The sequence below is a fragment of the Lemur catta genome, chromosome 2 (genome assembly GCF_020740605.2).
Source record: "Lemur catta isolate mLemCat1 chromosome 2, mLemCat1.pri, whole genome shotgun sequence".
NCBI classification, from domain to species: Eukaryota; Metazoa; Chordata; class Mammalia; order Primates; family Lemuridae; genus Lemur; species Lemur catta.
The window spans coordinates 36,150,208-36,174,774 of record NC_059129.1 but is presented as its reverse complement, the minus strand read 5'-3'; the positions used below and the strand labels follow the sequence as shown (position 1 = coordinate 36,174,774).

Genomic DNA, 24,567 nt, shown 5'->3' with positions numbered 1-24,567 from the left:
AGCACTTTCCATGGGAAACAACTAAAAACTAAACAATAAAATAGAATTAGATTAAAAAACTAAAGAAAAATACATTGAGCTTACACTGAGAATCCAAATGGAAACTGAGAAATTAGAGGCTTTTTACTCTATACTTTATCGATTTCACCTCTTTCTCTCACACCCAAATTCCCAGTTCTCAAAGACACCCACAGCATTCGCTCTTTGCGTGATGCCACAGAATAATCGTATCCATTCACCGTATCACCGTGGACTACTTGCTACTGCGCCAAGCAGGAAAGGCGAGGAAGGAACTTTCTACTTTCCTGGCTCCACTGTGACAATCTAAGAGCTGCTGTCAGCCGAAGCCAGTCTGCTCATGTCCGGGGAGCTCGGAGCCATGTCCCACTCCTTTGGAATATTTCCCTGAGCCTTCATGTGGGCTCCTGCCGTCTGTAGAATCTGACAAGTCACACGTTGTCCTCCCGTTTGTGTCCTCCGTGCTTTGAAGAGATGTCCTATTGAGTCTTTGATTTTTGCTGTGATTTGTATATGTGTCTGCGGCAAAGTGTTGCTTCTGTGCTGTGTAGCAGCTGCCGAGCAAGGCTTTGAAGGCTACGGGGCTGCAGGACGGCGCGGGGGTGTCGGGGGTGGGGGTCGGGGCGCTGGGCCCGGAGGGCCACGTCGCAGCAGCTCGGCCTCTTGAGGCGTCCGGGGCCGGCCGCCGCCGTCTACGGCCATACCACCCTGAACGCGCCCGATCTCGTCTGATCTCGGAAGCTAAGCAGGGTCGGGCCTGGTTAGTACTTGGATGGGAGACCGCCTGGGAATACCGGGTGCTGTAGGCTTTTGCCTCTTCTTTTGTCCCGCCCGCCGGCCCGTGGGGGGTCGGGGGGGGGTGGGGGGCCCCCCGCGCTCCGCGCCCGCCCCCCCTTTCGCGCTCGGCCCCCGGCCCCCCGGCGCGGCCCGCTGCCCCCGCCCGGGCCTTCCTCCCCTCTCCCCCGCTGCAGCAGCACCGCCAGGCGGCGGCGGCGGCGGCGGCGGCGGCGGCGGCGGCAGCGGCAGCAGCAGAGCGTCCCAGCCCTTCCGTTCGGCCGGCAGCCGAGCCCCAGCCCTGGGCCCCACACGGGGCCGGGCCGGGCGGCGGGATCCCTAAGTGCCGCTGGGTCTCTTCTCCGGCCCCGCCCCGCACTCCGGGACATCCCCTGCACCCGGCGCGGGACAGCCCACGGCGGCAAACCGTGCCCTGGGCCCCCGGACCCCCAGCCCACCGTGGACTTCCTCTCCGCCGCACACCCGGGCCTCGGGCCCGGGCCTCACGCCGGGCGGGCTCCTCGCCGCCGCCGGGGCTCCCGAGAGACACACCGGCGCACCGCACAGGGCAAGTCGCCGGCCACCCGGGCAGAGAGGACACACGCGGAGCACTCCCACCCAAACCCAAACGACCCACCGGCCCCCCGACCCGTGGCAACCCACCCCAAACCCCACCCCACGGTGCAACAGGATAGCCGGCTCTGGCCCCCCCGCCCCCCGCCCCCGGCCCCGCCCCCGCGCGGGGCCTGCTGCCACACGCAGGCCCTGACGGGAATCGGGGCAGAACGGTCCTCCCCAGACGGGGGTGGGGTGGCGCGGTGGGGGGGACACTGCACGTCTTCAGGACCTCCGGGTGAAGGACCAGCGGCAGCCACGGCCCTGCCTCCTTGTCCTGGCCCTGCCCGCAAGCCCCTCCCCGCCGTGCCCTGGCGCGAGGCGGCGGAGGGCCCTCTCGCGCGCACTCTCGGGCTCTGGCCCTCCGCCCCCACGCGTGGAAGTCTGTCCCTGCGCGCGTGCCCGTGGGTCTGCTCCTTGGGATGTGCGACGGCGGTGCCTCCGCGGTTCGGGTGGGGCAGGGGGGTGCGCGCGAGACCCGTCAGGCTCCGCCTGCGCCCGCCCCCCCATAGGGGCAGGTGGGCTAGCGAAGGGCCAGGGCGGCGGGAGGGACCCGACTGGGCAGGGAGGGACGCGTAGCAGCAGCTCGGCCTCTTGAGGCGTCCGGGGGCGGCCGCCGGCCTCTGTGGCCATACCACCCCGAACGCAACGCGCCCGCCCGCCCGATTCCCTCTGATCTCGGGAGCTAAGCAGGGTCGGGCCCGGTTAGTACTTGCATGGGAGACCGCCTGGGAATACCGGGTGCCCTAGGCTTTTTGCTGTGCCTCTTTTTCTGTCCCACCCCCCTGGGCTGGAAACGGGGGGGGGGGGTGGGGTGGGGTGGCCCGGGGCCCCTCCGCCCTCCGCGCCCGCCCCGGCTCCCGCCCCCGGCCGGCCCGGACCCTGTCCCGTGGCCCCTGGAGAGAGGGTCAGGTTTGACATGTGGAGGCTCAGTCCCCGAGGCTGTCGCCCCTCAGACACCTGCCGCAGGTCCGGGCCTCCGGAACTTCTGACGGACCGGCTCTGAATTCAGGACAAATTCTAAGGTTGTCCAAGTAGACGACCACGTTACCCTATGAGAGGAGAAATTTGATCCTATCCATATATGCAGAAGAATAGAATCTGAACAGTTGGCCATTCGTTCACGATAAAATAATTTAAGAATCCAGAAGAGAAGACATCTGGAAACTCTTTTCAAAAGTCTAAATCCTTAGAAAATAGTCTTAAGGATTCAGAAGTAAAAACATTCTTTGGAAAGTCACGAGCAAGACCAGGGTGTTGATAATGAGATTCTTCTGGTCAATACTGCAACAGACGCTCTAAAATACACACTAAAACAAGGGAAAACACTAATAATAGGTGGGAAAGGAAAAATCACCTCGTTCATTGTCCTCACCTCCTACGGTTCTCAAAATACACTGTTTGCCCCTAGGCATGGGAGACCTGTAGAAAGCCTAGGTGAGTCCCGCAAGACAGCTCTACATGAAATCAACGTTCAATCGATAGTTTCGATATTTCTTATTTCCTAGCAAATACACAATAATGAATGCAATTTTTAAAAAGGATCACAGTCAAAGTCACAGAGAATCTACACAGCACCTACGGGAAAAACGTGCCAACTTAGATGGAAAACTTAGTAACAAACATAAATGATGGCCCAAATCGATGGAGAGGCTATACTGTATTCCTCGATAGATGGACACAGAGCCCCCAAACTAATCATTTCCCCCAAATTAATAAATAATCAAATTTAAACAGGGTTTATAACTAGAAACTTACAATCTGTTTCTTTCTCCTTTTCTTTTAATTAGGGAAATGGACATGTTGAAGAATAATAATAATAATAATAATAATAATTATTATTATTATTAGATTAAATCGAGTTAACTGTACCAAAACTCTACCACTCACCTTATAAAACTGGGAGTTTATTCATAGGTCGCAAGCCGCTGTGTATCTTTTCCTGAAGGCATGCAACCAAAGAAACACTTCTCCCCAACAAATCCCATCTCGACTGTCAGCATTTTGCTTGCTTTTCCTTTTAAAGTTTTTGCTCTCTGTTATAGGACTGTCTCATTGAGGTAGTTTGTTATTTTCACAGTTTATATAATACATGTGGAACCATTGTGGATGCATTCTGGGTAACTTGTGTGCCAGGGGAAACCTTCTGTTTGGGGAATACTCCTTGCTGACACAGGAAGCTGCAGTTCATCAGCACTGCTATAGAATGGCACTGCACGAAGCAATCGAAATATCTTTATCCGATCTTTGACTAGGTCCGTGTACACAGGGCTCCCGTGAGTATTACCCTAGACGATTCCTGGTCACACGTGCCCTATCTTCTCTCTGGTACGTGCTCCTCAGAGAATACGCTTGCTCCTGAATGACGCCAGTGTGGATTCATATCCATTTATGCTACATTGTTTTCCAAATGGTTCTATCACTTCACCTCCCGTATCAGCAGGGTGTGGGTAAGAGTTTTCCTCCCAGCCAACACAGCGATCGGTTTTTTAAGTTTCCTCAATCTGGTGAGTTTGAAACTACACTTTGCTTCAATGTTTATTTCCTATTTCCCTGATTAATAGTGAGGATACAGTGCCAAATGCGTATGAAGCATATTACACATAGATATTCTGTAATAGTAATATCTTGCCAAGTATATGCGCTACAGATGCCTTGTCCTGTTTGCGGCTTGTTTTTTACCCTCTTCGTGGTATCTTTTGACACTTTTTATTATGGGAAATTTGAAATAGAAACAAAAACAGACAGAATAGTAGAATACATACTCACTACCCTGACTCAAGAAATCACCAACCCTTGGCCAGCCAGATCTTGTTTCTTTTATACCCCTCCTACCTTAAGTTCATGATCCCCTTAGTAATATCCCTCCATCGATAAAGGGTCAATATGTTTCTATCAAAGGTGGAGGCTTTCTTTCCTTTTTCAGTGTAATCACAGCCACATTATTCCATCTAAACATTTAACCGTATTAGAGATAACAGCAAGTACTCGATGTCTGCGTTTCCCTGAGACACATACACTCACTTCAGTTTCTTTGAATCCAGTGCAAATACAGTGCATACATGGTGATGGGTTGAGATGTCTTTTGAAAGAGTGTCCACACATCCCAACTAGTTGGGGGCGGCCCCGGCTGTCACCATTTCCCTTTGTTTCCTACCGCTGTCCACAGTGACCCGAGTCAGTTTTGCCGCTGTGAGGGGTGTAATCGTGGATTTAAGCATATTTAATGTGTTTCGATATCTTGCAATTATTATACTTACTGGTGATCAGACTGTCCTGTGTTTGGCAAACGGGAGTCTACTCATTCTGGTTCCTGTGTCTTTTGACGTGACCCTCGTCCTGTTGGATGTCATAGCATCCACGCTTCCCAGCATAAGAAGCGTCCATTTCCCGCCCCAGACTTGAAGTCAGCCTATGTCTCCAGTAAGTCTTAGGACCGTTTAATAACAATGGTTTGTGGAGACCACGACCTAGATGCTGGTGAAATGCACTGCTGTTGAGTTTGCACCTATTTCTCAGCACTTTCCATGGGAAACAACTAAAAACTAAACAATAAAATAGAATTAGATTAAAAAACTAAAGAAAAATACATTGAGCTTACACTGAGAATCCAAATGGAAACTGAGAAATTAGAGGCTTTTTACTCTATACTTTATCGATTTCACCTCTTTCTCTCACACCCAAATTCCCAGTTCTCAAAGACACCCACAGCATTCGCTCTTTGCGTGATGCCACACAATAATCGTATCCATTCACCGTATCACCGTGGACTACTTGCTACTGCGCCAAGCAGGAAAGGCGAGGAAGGAACTTTCTACTTTCCTGGCTCCACTGTGACAATCTAAGAGCTGCTGTCAGCCGAAGCCAGTCTGCTCATGTCCGGGGAGCTCGGAGCCATGTCCCACTCCTTTGGAATATTTCCCTGAGCCTTCATGTGGGCTCCTGCCGTCTGTAGAATCTGACAAGTCACACGTTGTCCTCCCGTTTGTGTCCTCCGTGCTTTGAAGAGATGTCCTATTGAGTCTTTGATTTTTGCTGTGATTTGTATATGTGTCTGCGGCAAAGTGTTGCTTCTGTGCTGTGTAGCAGCTGCCGAGCAAGGCTTTGAAGGCTACGGGGCTGCAGGACGGCGCGGGGGTGTCGGGGGTGGGGGTCGGGGCGCTGGGCCCGGAGGGCCACGTCGCAGCAGCTCGGCCTCTTGAGGCGTCCGGGGCCGGCCGCCGCCGTCTACGGCCATACCACCCTGAACGCGCCCGATCTCGTCTGATCTCGGAAGCTAAGCAGGGTCGGGCCTGGTTAGTACTTGGATGGGAGACCGCCTGGGAATACCGGGTGCTGTAGGCTTTTGCCTCTTCTTTTGTCCCGCCCGCCGGCCCGTGGGGGGTCGGGGGGGGGTGGGGGGCCCCCCGCGCTCCGCGCCCGCCCCCCCTTTCGCGCTCGGCCCCCGGCCCCCCGGCGCGGCCCGCTGCCTCCGCCCGGGCCTTCCTCCCCTCTCCCCCGCTGCAGCAGCACCGCCAGGCGGCGGCGGCGGCGGCGGCGGCGGCGGCAGCGGCAGCAGCAGAGCGTCCCAGCCCTTCCGTTCGGCCGGCAGCCGAGCCCCAGCCCTGGGCCCCACACGGGGCCGGGCCGGGCGGCGGGATCCCTAAGTGCCGCTGGGTCTCTTCTCCGGCCCCGCCCCGCACTCCGGGACATCCCCTGCACCCGGCGCGGGACAGCCCACGGCGGCAAACCGTGCCCTGGGCCCCCGGACCCCCAGCCCACCGTGGACTTCCTCTCCGCCGCACACCCGGGCCTCGGGCCCGGGCCTCACGCCGGGCGGGCTCCTCGCCGCCGCCGGGGCTCCCGAGAGACACACCGGCGCACCGCACAGGGCAAGTCGCCGGCCACCCGGGCAGAGAGGACACACGCGGAGCACTCCCACCCAAACCCAAACGACCCACCGGCCCCCCGACCCGTGGCAACCCACCCCAAACCCCACCCCACGGTGCAACAGGATAGCCGGCTCTGGCCCCCCCGCCCCCCGCCCCCGGCCCCGCCCCCGCGCGGGGCCTGCTGCCACACGCAGGCCCTGACGGGAATCGGGGCAGAACGGTCCTCCCCAGACGGGGGTGGGGTGGCGCGGTGGGGGGGACACTGCACGTCTTCAGGACCTCCGGGTGAAGGACCAGCGGCAGCCACGGCCCTGCCTCCTTGTCCTGGCCCTGCCCGCAAGCCCCTCCCCGCCGTGCCCTGGCGCGAGGCGGCGGAGGGCCCTCTCGCGCGCACTCTCGGGCTCTGGCCCTCCGCCCCCACGCGTGGAAGTCTGTCCCTGCGCGCGTGCCCGTGGGTCTGCTCCTTGGGATGTGCGACGGCGGTGCGTCCGCGGTTCGGGTGGGGCAGGGGGGTGCGCGCGAGACCCGTCAGGCTCCGCCTGCGCCCGCCCCCCCATAGGGGCAGGTGGGCTAGCGAAGGGCCAGGGCGGCGGGAGGGACCCGACTGGGCAGGGAGGGACGCGTAGCAGCAGCTCGGCCTCTTGAGGCGTCCGGGGGCGGCCGCCGGCCTCTGTGGCCATACCACCCCGAACGCAACGCGCCCGCCCGCCCGATTCCCTCTGATCTCGGGAGCTAAGCAGGGTCGGGCCCGGTTAGTACTTGCATGGGAGACCGCCTGGGAATACCGGGTGCCCTAGGCTTTTTGCTGTGCCTCTTTTTCTGTCCCACCCCCCTGGGCTGGAAACGGGGGTGGGGTGGGGTGGGGTGGCCCGGGGCCCCTCCGCCCTCCGCGCCCGCCCCGGCTCCCGCCCCCGGCCGGCCCGGACCCTGTCCCGTGGCCCCTGGAGAGAGGGTCAGGTTTGACATGTGGAGGCTCAGTCCCCGAGGCTGTCGCCCCTCAGACACCTGCCGCAGGTCCGGGCCTCCGGAACTTCTGACGGACCGGCTCTGAATTCAGGACAAATTCTAAGGTTGTCCAAGTAGACGACCACGTTACCCTATGAGAGGAGAAATTTGATCCTATCCATATATGCAGAAGAATAGAATCTGAACAGTTGGCCATTCGTTCACGATAAAATAATTTAAGAATCCAGAAGAGAAGACATCTGGAAACTCTTTTCAAAAGTCTAAATCCTTAGAAAATAGTCTTAAGGATTCAGAAGTAAAAACATTCTTTGGAAAGTCACGAGCAAGACCAGGGTGTTGATAATGAGATTCTTCTGGTCAATACTGCAACAGACGCTCTAAAATACACACTAAAACAAGGGAAAACACTAATAATAGGTGGGAAAGGAAAAATCACCTCGTTCATTGTCCTCACCTCCTACGGTTCTCAAAATACACTGTTTGCCCCTAGGCATGGGAGACCTGTAGAAAGCCTAGGTGAGTCCCGCAAGACAGCTCTACATGAAATCAACGTTCAATCGATAGTTTCGATATTTCTTATTTCCTAGCAAATACACAATAATGAATGCAATTTTTAAAAAGGATCACAGTCAAAGTCACAGAGAATCTACACAGCACCTACGGGAAAAACGTGCCAACTTAGATGGAAAACTTAGTAACAAACATAAATGATGGCCCAAATCGATGGAGAGGCTATACTGTATTCCTCGATAGATGGACACAGAGCCCCCAAACTAATCATTTCCCCCAAATTAATAAATAATCAAATTTAAACAGGGTTTATAACTAGAAACTTACAATCTGTTTCTTTCTCCTTTTCTTTTAATTAGGGAAATGGACATGTTGAAGAATAATAATAATAATAATAATAATAATAATTATTATTATTAGATTAAATCGAGTTAACTGTACCAAAACTCTACCACTCACCTTATAAAACTGGGAGTTTATTCATAGGTCGCAAGCCGCTGTGTATCTTTTCCTGAAGGCATGCAACCAAAGAAACACTTCTCCCCAACAAATCCCATCTCGACTGTCAGCATTTTGCTTGCTTTTCCTTTTAAAGTTTTTGCTCTCTGTTATAGGACTGTCTCATTGAGGTAGTTTGTTATTTTCACAGTTTATATAATACATGTGGAACCATTGTGGATGCATTCTGGGTAACTTGTGTGCCAGGGGAAACCTTCTGTTTGGGGAATACTCCTTGCTGACACAGGAAGCTGCAGTTCATCAGCACTGCTATAGAATGGCACTGCACGAAGCAATCGAAATATCTTTATCCGATCTTTGACTAGGTCCGTGTACACAGGGCTCCCGTGAGTATTACCCTAGACGATTCCTGGTCACACGTGCCCTATCTTCTCTCTGGTACGTGCTCCTCAGAGAATACGCTTGCTCCTGAATGACGCCAGTGTGGATTCATATCCATTTATGCTACATTGTTTTCCAAATGGTTCTATCACTTCACCTCCCGTATCAGCAGGGTGTGGGTAAGAGTTTTCCTCCCAGCCAACACAGCGATCGGTTTTTTAAGTTTCCTCAATCTGGTGAGTTTGAAACTACACCTTGCTTCATTGTTTATTTCCTATTTCCCTGATTAATAGTGAGGATACAGTGCCAAATGCGTACGAAGCATATTACACATAGATATTCTGTAATAGTAATATCTTGCCAAGTATATGCGCTACAGATGCCTTGTCCTGTTTGCGGCTTGTTTTTTACCCTCTTCGTGGTATCTTTTGACACTTTTTATTATGGGAAATTTGAAATAGAAACAAAAACAGACAGAATAGTAGAATACATACTCACTACCCTGACTCAAGAAATCACCAACCCTTGGCCAGCCAGATCTTGTTTCTTTTATACCCCTCCTACCTTAAGTTCATGATCCCCTTAGTAATATCCCTCCATCGATAAAGGGTCAATATGTTTCTATCAAAGGTGGAGGCTTTCTTTCCTTTTTCAGTGTAATCACAGCCACATTATTCCATCTAAACATTTAACCGTATTAGAGATAACAGCAAGTACTCCATGTCTGCGTTTCCCTGAGACACATACACTCACTTCAGTTTCTTTGAATCCAGTGCAAATACAGTGCATACATGGTGATGGGTTGAGATGTCTTTTGAAAGAGTGTCCACACATCCCAACTAGTTGGGGGCGGCCCCGGCTGTCACCATTTCCCTTTGTTTCCTACCGCTGTCCACAGTGACCCGAGTCAGTTTTGCCGCTGTGAGGGGTGTAATCGTGGATTTAAGCATATTTAATGTGTTTCGATATCTTGCAATTATTATACTTACTGGTGATCAGACTGTCCTGTGTTTGGCAAACGGGAGTCTACTCATTCTGGTTCCTGTGTCTTTTGACGTGACCCTCGTCCTGTTGGATGTCATAGCATCCACGCTTCCCAGCATAAGAAGCGTCCATTTCCCGCCCCAGACTTGAAGTCAGCCTATGTCTCCAGTAAGTCTTAGGACCGTTTAATAACAATGGTTTGTGGAGACCACGACCTAGATGCTGGTGAAATGCACTGCTGTTGAGTTTGCACCTATTTCTCAGCACTTTCCATGGGAAACAACTAAAAACTAAACAATAAAATAGAATTAGATTAAAAAACTAAAGAAAAATACATTGAGCTTACACTGAGAATCCAAATGGAAACTGAGAAATTAGAGGCTTTTTACTCTATACTTTATCGATTTCACCTCTTTCTCTCACACCCAAATTCCCAGTTCTCAAAGACACCCACAGCATTCGCTCTTTGCGTGATGCCACACAATAATCGTATCCATTCACCGTATCACCGTGGACTACTTGCTACTGCGCCAAGCAGGAAAGGCGAGGAAGGAACTTTCTACTTTCCTGGCTCCACTGTGACAATCTAAGAGCTGCTGTCAGCCGAAGCCAGTCTGCTCATGTCCGGGGAGCTCGGAGCCATGTCCCACTCCTTTGGAATATTTCCCTGAGCCTTCATGTGGGCTCCTGCCGTCTGTAGAATCTGACAAGTCACACGTTGACCTCCCGTTTGTGTCCTCCGTGCTTTGAAGAGATGTCCTATTGAGTCTTTGATTTTTGCTGTGATTTGTATATGTGTCTGCGGCAAAGTGTTGCTTCTGTGCTGTGTAGCAGCTGCCGAGCAAGGCTTTGAAGGCTACGGGGCTGCAGGACGGCGCGGGGGTGTCGGGGGTGGGGGTCGGGGCGCTGGGCCCGGAGGGCCACGTCGCAGCAGCTCGGCCTCTTGAGGCGTCCGGGGCCGGCCGCCGCCGTCTACGGCCATACCACCCTGAACGCGCCCGATCTCGTCTGATCTCGGAAGCTAAGCAGGGTCGGGCCTGGTTAGTACTTGGATGGGAGACCGCCTGGGAATACCGGGTGCTGTAGGCTTTTGCCTCTTCTTTTGTCCCGCCCGCCGGCCCGTGGGGGGTCGGGGGGGGGGTGGGGGGCCCCCCGCGCTCCGCGCCCGCCCCCCCTTTCGCGCTCGGCCCCCGGCCCCCCGGCGCGGCCCGCTGCCCCCGCCCGGGCCTTCCTCCCCTCTCCCCCGCTGCAGCAGCACCGCCAGGCGGCGGCGGCGGCGGCGGCGGCGGCGGCGGCGGCAGCGGCAGCAGCAGAGCGTCCCAGCCCTTCCGTTCGGCCGGCAGCCGAGCCCCAGCCCTGGGCCCCACACGGGGCCGGGCCGGGCGGCGGGATCCCTAAGTGCCGCTGGGTCTCTTCTCCGGCCCCGCCCCGCACTCCGGGACATCCCCTGCACCCGGCGCGGGACAGCCCACGGCGGCAAACCGTGCCCTGGGCCCCCGGACCCCCAGCCCACCGTGGACTTCCTCTCCGCCGCACACCCGGGCCTCGGGCCCGGGCCTCACGCCGGGCGGGCTCCTCGCCGCCGCCGGGGCTCCCGAGAGACACACCGGCGCACCGCACAGGGCAAGTCGCCGGCCACCCGGGCAGAGAGGACACACGCGGAGCACTCCCACCCAAACCCAAACGACCCACCGGCCCCCCGACCCGTGGCAACCCACCCCAAACCCCACCCCACGGTGCAACAGGATAGCCGGCTCTGGCCCCCCCGCCCCCCGCCCCCGGCCCCGCCCCCGCGCGGGGCCTGCTGCCACACGCAGGCCCTGACGGGAATCGGGGCAGAACGGTCCTCCCCAGACGGGGGTGGGGTGGCGCGGTGGGGGGGACACTGCACGTCTTCAGGACCTCCGGGTGAAGGACCAGCGGCAGCCACGGCCCTGCCTCCTTGTCCTGGCCCTGCCCGCAAGCCCCTCCCCGCCGTGCCCTGGCGCGAGGCGGCGGAGGGCCCTCTCGCGCGCACTCTCGGGCTCTGGCCCTCCGCCCCCACGCGTGGAAGTCTGTCCCTGCGCGCGTGCCCGTGGGTCTGCTCCTTGGGATGTGCGACGGCGGTGCGTCCGCGGTTCGGGTGGGGCAGGGGGGTGCGCGCGAGACCCGTCAGGCTCCGCCTGCGCCCGCCCCCCCATAGGGGCAGGTGGGCTAGCGAAGGGCCAGGGCGGCGGGAGGGACCCGACTGGGCAGGGAGGGACGCGTAGCAGCAGCTCGGCCTCTTGAGGCGTCCGGGGGCGGCCGCCGGCCTCTGTGGCCATACCACCCCGAACGCAACGCGCCCGCCCGCCCGATTCCCTCTGATCTCGGGAGCTAAGCAGGGTCGGGCCCGGTTAGTACTTGCATGGGAGACCGCCTGGGAATACCGGGGGCCCTAGGCTTTTTGCTGTGCCTCTTTTTCTGTCCCACCCCCCTGGGCTGGAAACGGGGGTGGGGTGGGGTGGGGTGGCCCGGGGCCCCTCCGCCCTCCGCGCCCGCCCCGGCTCCCGCCCCCGGCCGGCCCGGACCCTGTCCCGTGGCCCCTGGAGAGAGGGTCAGGTTTGACATGTGGAGGCTCAGTCCCCGAGGCTGTCGCCCCTCAGACACCTGCCGCAGGTCCGGGCCTCCGGAACTTCTGACGGACCGGCTCTGAATTCAGGACAAATTCTAAGGTTGTCCAAGTAGACGACCACGTTACCCTATGAGAGGAGAAATTTGATCCTATCCATATATGCAGAAGAATAGAATCTGAACAGTTGGCCATTCGTTCACGATAAAATAATTTAAGAATCCAGAAGAGAAGACATCTGGAAACTCTTTTCAAAAGTCTAAATCCTTAGAAAATAGTCTTAAGGATTCAGAAGTAAAAACATTCTTTGGAAAGTCACGAGCAAGACCAGGGTGTTGATAATGAGATTCTTCTGGTCAATACTGCAACAGACGCTCTAAAATACACACTAAAACAAGGGAAAACACTAATAATAGGTGGGAAAGGAAAAATCACCTCGTTCATTGTCCTCACCTCCTACGGTTCTCAAAATACACTGTTTGCCCCTAGGCATGGGAGACCTGTAGAAAGCCTAGGTGAGTCCCGCAAGACAGCTCTACATGAAATCAACGTTCAATCGATAGTTTCGATATTTCTTATTTCCTAGCAAATACACAATAATGAATGCAATTTTTAAAAAGGATCACAGTCAAAGTCACAGAGAATCTACACAGCACCTACGGGAAAAACGTGCCAACTTAGATGGAAAACTTAGTAACAAACATAAATGATGGCCCAAATCGATGGAGAGGCTATACTGTATTCCTCGATAGATGGACACAGAGCCCCCAAACTAATCATTTCCCCCAAATTAATAAATAATCAAATTTAAACAGGGTTTATAACTAGAAACTTACAATCTGTTTCTTTCTCCTTTTCTTTTAATTAGGGAAATGGACATGTTGAAGAATAATAATAATAATAATAATAATAATAATTATTATTATTAGATTAAATCGAGTTAACTGTACCAAAACTCTACCACTCACCTTATAAAACTGGGAGTTTATTCATAGGTCGCAAGCCGCTGTGTATCTTTTCCTGAAGGCATGCAACCAAAGAAACACTTCTCCCCAACAAATCCCATCTCGACTGTCAGCATTTTGCTTGCTTTTCCTTTTAAAGTTTTTGCTCTCTGTTATAGGACTGTCTCATTGAGGTAGTTTGTTATTTTCACAGTTTATATAATACATGTGGAACCATTGTGGATGCATTCTGGGTAACTTGTGTGCCAGGGGAAACCTTCTGTTTGGGGAATACTCCTTGCTGACACAGGAAGCTGCAGTTCATCAGCACTGCTATAGAATGGCACTGCACGAAGCAATCGAAATATCTTTATCCGATCTTTGACTAGGTCCGTGTACACAGGGCTCCCGTGAGTATTACCCTAGACGATTCCTGGTCACACGTGCCCTATCTTCTCTCTGGTACGTGCTCCTCAGAGAATACGCTTGCTCCTGAATGACGCCAGTGTGGATTCATATCCATTTATGCTACATTGTTTTCCAAATGGTTCTATCACTTCACCTCCCGTATCAGCAGGGTGTGGGTAAGAGTTTTCCTCCCAGCCAACACAGCGATCGGTTTTTTAAGTTTCCTCAATCTGGTGAGTTTGAAACTACACCTTGCTTCATTGTTTATTTCCTATTTCCCTGATTAATAGTGAGGATACAGTGCCAAATGCGTACGAAGCATATTACACATAGATATTCTGTAATAGTAATATCTTGCCAAGTATATGCGCTACAGATGCCTTGTCCTGTTTGCGGCTTGTTTTTTACCCTCTTCGTGGTATCTTTTGACACTTTTTATTATGGGAAATTTGAAATAGAAACAAAAACAGACAGAATAGTAGAATACATACTCACTACCCTGACTCAAGAAATCACCAACCCTTGGCCAGCCAGATCTTGTTTCTTTTATACCCCTCCTACCTTAAGTTCATGATCCCCTTAGTAATATCCCTCCATCGATAAAGGGTCAATATGTTTCTATCAAAGGTGGAGGCTTTCTTTCCTTTTTCAGTGTAATCACAGCCACATTATTCCATCTAAACATTTAACCGTATTAGAGATAACAGCAAGTACTCGATGTCTGCGTTTCCCTGAGACACATACACTCACTTCAGTTTCTTTGAATCCAGTGCAAATACAGTGCATACATGGTGATGGGTTGAGATGTCTTTTGAAAGAGTGTCCACACATCCCAACTAGTTGGGGGCGGCCCCGGCTGTCACCATTTCCCTTTGTTTCCTACCGCTGTCCACAGTGACCCGAGTCAGTTTTGCCGCTGTGAGGGGTGTAATCGTGGATTTAAGCATATTTAATGTGTTTCGATATCTTGCAATTATTATACTTACTGGTGATCAGACTGTCCTGTGTTTGGCAAACGGGAGTCTACTCATTCTGGTTCCTGTGTCTTTTGACGTGACCCTCGTCCTGTTGGATGTCATAGCATCCACGCTTCCCAGCATAAGAAGCGTCCATTTCCCGCCCCAGACTTGAAGTCAGCCTATGTCTCCAGTAAGTCTTAGGACCGTTTAATAACAATGGTTTGTGGAGACCACGACCTAGATGCTGGTGAAATGCACTGCTGTTGAGTTTGCACCTATTTCTCAGCACTTTCCATGGGAAACAACTAAAAACTAAACAATAAAATAGAATTAGATTAAAAAACTAAAGAAAAATACATTGAGCTTACACTGAGAATCCAAATGGAAACTGAGAAATTAGAGGCTTTTTACTCTATACTTTATCGATTTCACCTCTTTCTCTCACACCCAAATTCCCAGTTCTCAAAGACACCCACAGCATTCGCTCTTTGCGTGATGCCACACAATAATCGTATCCATTCACCGTATCACCGTGGACTACTTGCTACTGCGCCAAGCAGGAAAGGCGAGGAAGGAACTTTCTACTTTCCTGGCTCCACTGTGACAATCTAAGAGCTGCTGTCAGCCGAAGCCAGTCTGCTCATGTCCGGGGAGCTCGGAGCCATGTCCCACTCCTTTGGAATATTTCCCTGAGCCTTCATGTGGGCTCCTGCCGTCTGTAGAATCTGACAAGTCACACGTTGACCTCCCGTTTGTGTCCTCCGTGCTTTGAAGAGATGTCCTATTGAGTCTTTGATTTTTGCTGTGATTTGTATATGTGTCTGCGGCAAAGTGTTGCTTCTGTGCTGTGTAGCAGCTGCCGAGCAAGGCTTTGAAGGCTACGGGGCTGCAGGACGGCGCGGGGGTGTCGGGGGTGGGGGTCGGGGCGCTGGGCCCGGAGGGCCACGTCGCAGCAGCTCGGCCTCTTGAGGCGTCCGGGGCCGGCCGCCGCCGTCTACGGCCATACCACCCTGAACGCGCCCGATCTCGTCTGATCTCGGAAGCTAAGCAGGGTCGGGCCTGGTTAGTACTTGGATGGGAGACCGCCTGGGAATACCGGGTGCTGTAGGCTTTTGCCTCTTCTTTTGTCCCGCCCGCCGGCCCGTGGGGGGTCGGGGGGGGGTGGGGGGCCCCCCGCGCTCCGCGCCCGCCCCCCCTTTCGCGCTCGGCCCCCGGCCCCCCGGCGCGGCCCGCTGCCCCCGCCCGGGCCTTCCTCCCCTCTCCCCCGCTGCAGCAGCACCGCCAGGCGGCGGCGGCGGCGGCGGCGGCGGCGGCGGCGGCAGCGGCAGCAGCAGAGCGTCCCAGCCCTTCCGTTCGGCCGGCAGCCGAGCCCCAGCCCTGGGCCCCACACGGGGCCGGGCCGGGCGGCGGGATCCCTAAGTGCCGCTGGGTCTCTTCTCCGGCCCCGCCCCGCACTCCGGGACATCCCCTGCACCCGGCGCGGGACAGCCCACGGCGGCAAACCGTGCCCTGGGCCCCCGGACCCCCAGCCCACCGTGGACTTCCTCTCCGCCGCACACCCGGGCCTCGGGCCCGGGCCTCACGCCGGGCGGGCTCCTCGCCGCCGCCGGGGCTCCCGAGAGACACACCGGCGCACCGCACAGGGCAAGTCGCCGGCCACCCGGGCAGAGAGGACACACGCGGAGCACTCCCACCCAAACCCAAACGACCCACCGGCCCCCCGACCCGTGGCAACCCACCCCAAACCCCACCCCACGGTGCAACAGGATAGCCGGCTCTGGCCCCCCCGCCCCCCGCCCCCGGCCCCGCCCCCGCGCGGGGCCTGCTGCCACACGCAGGCCCTGACGGGAATCGGGGCAGAACGGTCCTCCCCAGACGGGGGTGGGGTGGCGCGGTGGGGGGGGACACTGCACGTCTTCAGGACCTCCGGGTGAAGGACCAGCGGCAGCCACGGCCCTGCCTCCTTGTCCTGGCCCTGCCCGCAAGCCCCTCCCCGCCGTGCCCTGGCGCGAGGCGGCGGAGGGCCCTCTCGCGCGCACTCTCGGGCTCTGGCCCTCCGCCCCCACGCGTGGAAGTCTGTCCCTGCGCGCGTGCCCGTGGGTCTGCTCCTTGGGATGTGCGACGGCGGTGCGTCCGCGGTTCGGGTGGGGCAGGGGGGTGCGCGCGAGACCCGTCAGGCTCCGCCTGCGCCCGCCCCCCCATAGGGGCAGGTGGGCTAGCGAAGGGCCAGGGCGGCGGGAGGGACCCGACTGGGCAGGGAGGGACGCGTAGCAGCAGCTCGGCCTCTTGAGGCGTCCGGGGGCGGCCGCCGGCCTCTGTGGCCATACCACCCCGAACGCAACGCGCCCGCCCGCCCGATTCCCTCTGATCTCGGGAGCTAAGCAGGGTCGGGCCCGGTTAGTACTTGCATGGGAGACCGCCTGGGAATACCGGGTGCCCTAGGCTTTTTGCTGTGCCTCTTTTTCTGTCCCACCCCCCTGGGCTGGAAACGGGGGTGGGGTGGGGTGGGGTGGCCCGGGGCCCCTCCGCCCTCCGCGCCCGCCCCGGCTCCCGCCCCCGGCCGGCCCGGACCCTGTCCCGTGGCCCCTGGAGAGAGGGTCAGGTTTGACATGTGGAGGCTCAGTCCCCGAGGCTGTCGCCCCTCAGACACCTGCCGCAGGTCCGGGCCTCCGGAACTTCTGACGGACCGGCTCTGAATTCAGGACAAATTCTAAGGTTGTCCAAGTAGACGACCACGTTACCCTATGAGAGGAGAAATTTGATCCTATCCATATATGCAGAAGAATAGAATCTGAACAGTTGGCCATTCGTTCACGATAAAATAATTTAAGAATCCAGAAGAGAAGACATCTGGAAACTCTTTTCAAAAGTCTAAATCCTTAGAAAATAGTCTTAAGGATTCAGAAGTAAAAACATTCTTTGGAAAGTCACGAGCAAGACCAGGGTGTTGATAATGAGATTCTTCTGGTCAATACTGCAACAGACGCTCTAAAATACACACTAAAACAAGGGAAAACACTAATAATAGGTGGGAAAGGAAAAATCACCTCGTTCATTGTCCTCACCTCCTACGGTTCTCAAAATACACTGTTTGCCCCTAGGCATGGGAGACCTGTAGAAAGCCTAGGTGAGTCCCGCAAGACAGCTCTACATGAAATCAACGTTCAATCGATAGTTTCGATATTTCTTATTTCCTAGCAAATACACAATAATGAATGCAATTTTTAAAAAGGATCACAGTCAAAGTCACAGAGAATCTACACAGCACCTACGGGAAAAACGTGCCAACTTAGATGGAAAACTTAGTAACAAACATAAATGATGGCCCAAATCGATGGAGAGGCTATACTGTATTCCTCGATAGATGGACACAGAGCCCCCAAACTAATCATTTCCCCCAAATTAATAAATAATCAAATTTAAACAGGGTTTATAACTAGAAACTTACAATCTGTTTCTTTCTCCTTTTCTTTTAATTAGGGAAATGGACATGTTGAATAATAATAATAATAATAATAATAATAATAATAATAATTATTATTATTAGATTAAATCGAGTTAACTGTACCAAAACTCTACCACTCACCTTATAAAACTGGGAGTTTATTCATAGGTCGCAAGCCGCTGTGTATCTTTTCCTGAAGGCATGCAACCAAAGAAACACTTCTCCCCAACAAATCCCATCTCGACTGTCAGCATTTTGCTTGCTTTTCCTTTTAAAGTTTTTGCTCTCTGTTATAGGACTGTCTCATTGAGGTAGTTTGTTATTTTCACAGTTTATATAATACATGTGGAACCATTGTGGATGCATTCTGGGTAACTTGTGTGCCAGGGGAAACCTTCTGTTTGGGGAATACTCCTTGCTGACACAGGAAGCTGCAGTTCATCAGCACTGCTATAGAATGGCACTGCACGAAGCAATCGAAATATCTTTATCCGATCTTTGACTAGGTCCGTGTACACAGGGCTCCCGTGAGTATTACCCTAGACGATTCCTGGTCACACGTGCCCTATCTTCTCTCTGGTACGTGCTCCTCAGAGAATACGCTTGCTCCTGAATGACGCCAGTGTGGATTCATATCCATTTATGCTACATTGTTTTCCAAATGGTTCTATCACTTCACCTCCCGTATCAGCAGGGTGTGGGTAAGAGTTTTCCTCCCAGCCAACACAGCGATCGGTTTTTTAAGTTTCCTCAATCTGGTGAGTTTGAAACTACACCTTGCTTCATTGTTTATTTCCTATTTCCCTGATTAATAGTGAGGATACAGTGCCAAATGCGTACGAAGCATATTACACATAGATATTCTGTAATAGTAATATCTTGCCAAGTATATGCGCTACAGATGCCTTGTCCTGTTTGCGGCTTGTTTTTTACCCTCTTCGTGGTATCTTTTGACACTTTTTATTATGGGAAATTTGAAATAGAAACAAAACCAGACAGAATAGTAGAATACATACTCACTACCCTGACTCAAGAAATCACCAACCCTTGGCCAGCCAGATCTTGTTTCTTTTATACCCCTCCTACCTTAAGTTCATGATCCCCTTAGTAATATCCCTCCATCGATAAAGGGTCAATATGTTTCTATCAAAGGTGGAGGCTTTCTTTCCTTTTTCAGTGTAATCACAGCCACATTATTCCATCTAAACATTTAACCGTATTAGAGATAACAGCAAGTACTCGATGTCTGCGTTTCCCTGAGACACATACACTCACTTCAGTTTCTTTGAATCCAGTGCAAATACAGTGCATACATGGTGATGGGTTGAGATGTCTTTTGAAAGAGTGTCCACACATCCCAACTAGTTGGGGGCGGCCCCGGCTGTCACCATTTCCCTTTGTTTCCTACCGCTGTCCACAGTGACCCGAGTCAGTTTTGCCGCTGTGAGGGGTGTAATCGTGGATTTAAGCATATTTAATGTGTTTCGATATCTTGCAATTATTATACTTACTGGTGATCAGACTGTCCTGTGTTTGGCAAACGGGAGTCTACTCATTCTGGTTCCTGTGTCTTTTGACGTGACCCTCGTCCTGTTGGATGTCATAGCATCCACGCTTCCCAGCATAAGAAGCGTCCATTTCCCACCCCAGACTTGAAGTCAGCCTATGTCTCCAGTAAGTCTTAGGACCGTTTAATAACAATGGTTTGTGGAGACCACGACCTAGATGCTGGTGAAATGCACTGCTGTTGAGTTTGCACCTATTTCTCAGCACTTTCCATGGGAAACAACTAAAAACTAAACAATAAAATAGAATTAGATTAAAAAACTAAAGAAAAATACATTGAGCTTACACTGAGTATCCAAATGGAAACTGAGAAATTAGAGGCTTTTTACTCTATACTTTATCGATTTCACCTCTTTCTCTCACACCCAAATTCCCAGTTCTCAAAGACACCCACAGCATTCGCTCTTTGCGTGATGCCACAGAATAATCGTATCCATTCACCGTATCACCGTGGACTACTTGCTACTGCGCCAAGCAGGAAAGGCGAGGAAGGAACTTTCTACTTTCCTGGCTCCACTGTGACAATCTAAGAGCTGCTGTCAGCCGAAGCCAGTCTGCTCATGTCCGGGGAGCTCGGAGCCATGTCCCACTCCTTTGGAATATTTCCCTGAGCCTTCATGTGGGCTCCTGCCGTCTGTAGAATCTGACAAGTCACACGTTGTCCTCCCGTTTGTGTCCTCCGTGCTTTGAAGAGATGTCCTATTGAGTCTTTGATTTTTGCTGTGATTTGTATATGTGTCTGCGGCAAAGTGTTGCTTCTGTGCTGTGTAGCAGCTGCCGAGCAAGGCTTTGAAGGCTACGGGGCTGCAGGACGGCGCGGGGGTGTCGGGGGTGGGGGTCGGGGCGCTGGGCCCGGAGGGCCACGTCGCAGCAGCTCGGCCTCTTGAGGCGTCCGGGGCCGGCCGTCGCCGTCTACGGCCATACCACCCTGAACGCGCCCGATCTCGTCTGATCTCGGAAGCTAAGCAGGGTCGGGCCTGGTTAGTACTTGGATGGGAGACCGCCTGGGAATACCGGGTGCTGTAGGCTTTTGCCTCTTCTTTTGTCCCGCCCGCCGGCCCGTGGGGGGTCGGGGGGGGGGGTGGGGGGCCCCCCGCGCTCCGCGCCCGCCCCCCCTTTCGCGCTCGGCCCCCGGCCCCCCGGCGCGGCCCGCTGCCCCCGCCCGGGCCTTCCTCCCCTCTCCCCCGCTGCAGCAGCACCGCCAGGCGGCGGCGGCGGCGGCGGCGGCGGCGGCGGCGGCAGCGGCAGCAGCAGAGCGTCCCAGCCCTTCCGTTCGGCCGGCAGCCGAGCCCCAGCCCTGGGCCCCACACGGGGCCGGGCCGGGCGGCGGGATCCCTAAGTGCCGCTGGGTCTCTTCTCCGGCCCCGCCCCGCACTCCGGGACATCCCCTGCACCCGGCGCGGGACAGCCCACGGCGGCAAACCGTGCCCTGGGCCCCCGGACCCCCAGCCCACCGTGGACTTCCTCTCCGCCGCACACCCGGGCCTCGGGCCCGGGCCTCACGCCGGGCGGGCTCCTCGCCGCCGCCGGGGCTCCCGAGAGACACACCGGCGCACCGCACAGGGCAAGTCGCCGGCCACCCGGGCAGAGAGGACACACGCGGAGCACTCCCACCCAAACCCAAACGACCCACCGGCCCCCCGACCCGTGGCAACCCACCCCAAACCCCACCCCACGGTGCAACAGGATAGCCGGCTCTGGCCCCCCCGCCCCCCGCCCCCGGCCCCGCCCCCGCGCGGGGCCTGCTGCCACACGCAGGCCCTGACGGGAATCGGGGCAGAACGGTCCTCCCCAGACGGGGGTGGGGGTGGCGCGGTGGGGGGGACACTGCACGTCTTCAGGACCTCCGGGTGAAGGACCAGCGGCAGCCACGGCCCTGCCTCCTTGTCCTGGCCCTGCCCGCAAGCCCCTCCCCGCCGTGCCCTGGCGCGAGGCGGCGGAGGGCCCTCTCGCGCGCACTCTCGGGCTCTGGCCCTCCGCCCCCACGCGTGGAAGTCTGTCCCTGCGCGCGTGCCCGTGGGTCTGCTCCTTGGGATGTGCGACGGCGGTGCCTCCGCGGTTCGGGTGGGGCAGGGGGGTGCGCGCGAGACCCGTCAGGCTCCGCCTGCGCCCGCCCCCCCATAGGGGCAGGTGGGCTAGCGAAGGGCCAGGGCGGCGGGAGGGACCCGACTGGGCAGGGAGGGACGCGTAGCAGCAGCTCGGCCTCTTGAGGCGTCCGGGGGCGGCCGCCGGCCTCTGTGGCCATACCACCCCGAACGCAACGCGCCCGCCCGCCCGATTCCCTCTGATCTCGGGAGCTAAGCAGGGTCGGGCCCGGTTAGTACTTGCATGGGAGACCGCCTGGGAATACCGGGTGCCCTAGGCTTTTTGCTGTGCCTCTTTTTCTGTCCCACCCCCCTGGGCTGGAAACGGGGGTGGGGTGGGGTGGGGTGGCCCGGGGCCCCTCCGCCCTCCGCGCCCGCCCCGGCTCCCGCCCCCGGCCGGCCCGGACCCTGTCCCGTGGCCCCTGGAGAGAGGGTCAGGTTTGACATGTGGAGGCTCAGTCCCCGAGGCTGTCGCCCCTCAGACACCTGCCGCAGGTCCGGGCCTCCGGAACTTCTGACGGACCGGCTCTGAATTCAGGACAAATTCTAAGGTTGTCCAAGTAGACGACCACGTTACCCTATGAGAGGAGAAATTTGATCCTATCCATATATGCAGAAGAATAGAATCTGAACAGTTGGCCATTCGTTCACGATAAAATAATTTAAGAATCCAGAAGAGAAGACATCTGGAAACTCTTTTCAAAAGTCTAAATCCTTAGAAAATAGTCTTAAGGATTCAGAAGTAAAAACATTCTTTGGAAAGTCACGAGCAAGACCAGGGTGTTGATAATGAGATTCTTCTGGTCAATACTGCAACAGACGCTCTAAAATACACACTAAAACAAGGGAAAACACTAATAATAGGTGGGAAAGGAAAAATCACCTCGTTCATTGTCCTCACCTCCTACGGTTCTCAAAATACACTGTTTGCCCCTAGGCATGGGAGACCTGTAGAAAGCCTAGGTGAGTCCCGCAAGACAGCTCTACATGAAATCAACGTTCAATCGATAGTTTCGATATTTCTTATTTCCTAGCAAATACACAATAATGAATGCAATTTTTAAAAAGGATCACAGTCAAAGTCACAGAGAATCTACATAGCACCTACGGGAAAAACGTGCCAACTTAGATGGAAAACTTAGTAACAAACATAAATGATGGCCCAAATCGATGGAGAGGCTATACTGTATTCCTCGATAGATGGACACAGAGCCCCCAAACTAATCATTTCCCCCAAATTAATAAATAATCAAATTTAAACAGGGTTTATAACTAGAAACTTACAATCTGTTTCTTTCTCCTTTTCTTTTAATTAGGGAAATGGACATGTTGAAGAATAATAATAATAATAATAATTATTATTATTATTATTATTATTAGATTAAATCGAGTTAACTGTACCAAAACTCTACCACTCACCTTATAAAACTGGGAGTTTATTCATAGGTCGCAAGCCGCTGTGTATCTTTTCCTGAAGGCATGCAACCAAAGAAACACTTCTCCCCAACAAATCCCATCTCGACTGTCAGCATTTTGCTTGCTTTTCCTTTTAAAGTTTTTGCTCTCTGTTATAGGACTGTCTCATTGAGGTAGTTTGTTATTTTCACAGTTTATATAATACATGTGGAACCATTGTGGATGCATTCTGGGTAACTTGTGTGCCAGGGGAAACCTTCTGTTTGGGGAATACTCCTTGCTGACACAGGAAGCTGCAGTTCATCAGCACTGCTATAGAATGGCACTGCACGAAGCAATCGAAATATCTTTATCCGATCTTTGACTAGGTCCGTGTACACAGGGCTCCCGTGAGTATTACCCTAGACGATTCCTGGTCACACGTGCCCTATCTTCTCTCTGGTACGTGCTCCTCAGAGAATACGCTTGCTCCTGAATGACGCCAGTGTGGATTCATATCCATTTATGCTACATTGTTTTCCAAATGGTTCTATCACTTCACCTCCCGTATCAGCAGGGTGTGGGTAAGAGTTTTCCTCCCAGCCAACACAGCGATCGGTTTTTTAAGTTTCCTCAATCTGGTGAGTTTGAAACTACACCTTGCTTCATTGTTTATTTCCTATTTCCCTGATTAATAGTGAGGATACAGTGCCAAATGCGTATGAAGCATATTACACATAGATATTCTGTAATAGTAATATCTTGCCAAGTATATGCGCTACAGATGCCTTGTCCTGTTTGCGGCTTGTTTTTTACCCTCTTCGTGGTATCTTTTGACACTTTTTATTATGGGAAATTTGAAATAGAAACAAAAACAGACAGAATAGTAGAATACATACTCACTACCCTGACTCAAGAAATCACCAACCCTTGGCCAGCCAGATCTTGTTTCTTTTATACCCCTCCTACCTTAAGTTCATGATCCCCTTAGTAATATCCCTCCATCGATAAAGGGTCAATATGTTTCTATCAAAGGTGGAGGCTTTCTTTCCTTTTTCAGTGTAATCACAGCCACATTATTCCATCTAAACATTTAACCGTATTAGAGATAACAGCAAGTACTCGATGTCTGCGTTTCCCTGAGACACATACACTCACTTCAGTTTCTTTGAATCCAGTGCAAATACAGTGCATACATGGTGATGGGTTGAGATGTCTTTTGAAAGAGTGTCCACACATCCCAACTAGTTGGGGGCGGCCCCGGCTGTCACCATTTCCCTTTGTTTCCTACCGCTGTCCACAGTGACCCGAGTCAGTTTTGCCGCTGTGAGGGGTGTAATCGTGGATTTAAGCATATTTAATGTGTTTCGATATCTTGCAATTATTATACTTACTGGTGATCAGACTGTCCTGTGTTTGGCAAACGGGAGTCTACTCATTCTGGTTCCTGTGTCTTTTGACGTGACCCTCGTCCTGTTGGATGTCATAGCATCCACGCTTCCCAGCATAAGAAGCGTCCATTTCCCACCCCAGACTTGAAGTCAGCCTATGTCTCCAGTAAGTCTTAGGACCGTTTAATAACAATGGTTTGTGGAGAC

At 54.0% G+C, this 24,567-nt stretch overlaps 5 non-coding genes and 5 pseudogenes across 5 annotated transcripts; all 10 read left to right on the top strand.

Moving 5' to 3' along the window:
* The first annotated feature begins 708 nt into the window (after positions 1 to 708).
* Positions 709 to 827, top strand: LOC123633817. The gene has a single exon (XR_006733808.1). It is a non-coding gene; the product is annotated as a 5S ribosomal RNA (ribosomal RNA).
* A 1,201-nt stretch (positions 828 to 2,028) lies between these two features.
* On the top strand, positions 2,029 to 2,160 carry LOC123633548 (annotated as a pseudogene).
* Positions 2,161 to 5,632: 3,472 nt separating this feature from the next.
* LOC123633816 lies at positions 5,633 to 5,751 on the top strand. The gene has a single exon (XR_006733807.1). It is a non-coding gene; the product is annotated as a 5S ribosomal RNA (ribosomal RNA).
* Positions 5,752 to 6,946: 1,195 nt separating this feature from the next.
* Positions 6,947 to 7,078, top strand: LOC123633547 (annotated as a pseudogene).
* A 3,470-nt stretch (positions 7,079 to 10,548) lies between these two features.
* Positions 10,549 to 10,667, top strand: LOC123633812. Its single transcript, XR_006733803.1, has one exon. It is a non-coding gene; the product is annotated as a 5S ribosomal RNA (ribosomal RNA).
* A 1,202-nt stretch (positions 10,668 to 11,869) lies between these two features.
* Positions 11,870 to 12,001, top strand: LOC123633561 (annotated as a pseudogene).
* Positions 12,002 to 15,471: 3,470 nt separating this feature from the next.
* On the top strand, positions 15,472 to 15,590 carry LOC123633800. Its single transcript, XR_006733800.1, has one exon. It is a non-coding gene; the product is annotated as a 5S ribosomal RNA (ribosomal RNA).
* Positions 15,591 to 16,792: 1,202 nt separating this feature from the next.
* LOC123633546 lies at positions 16,793 to 16,924 on the top strand (annotated as a pseudogene).
* A 3,476-nt stretch (positions 16,925 to 20,400) lies between these two features.
* Positions 20,401 to 20,519, top strand: LOC123633788. Its single transcript, XR_006733789.1, has one exon. It is a non-coding gene; the product is annotated as a 5S ribosomal RNA (ribosomal RNA).
* A 1,204-nt stretch (positions 20,520 to 21,723) lies between these two features.
* LOC123633544 lies at positions 21,724 to 21,855 on the top strand (annotated as a pseudogene).
* The last annotated feature ends 2,712 nt before the right edge of the window (positions 21,856 to 24,567 follow it).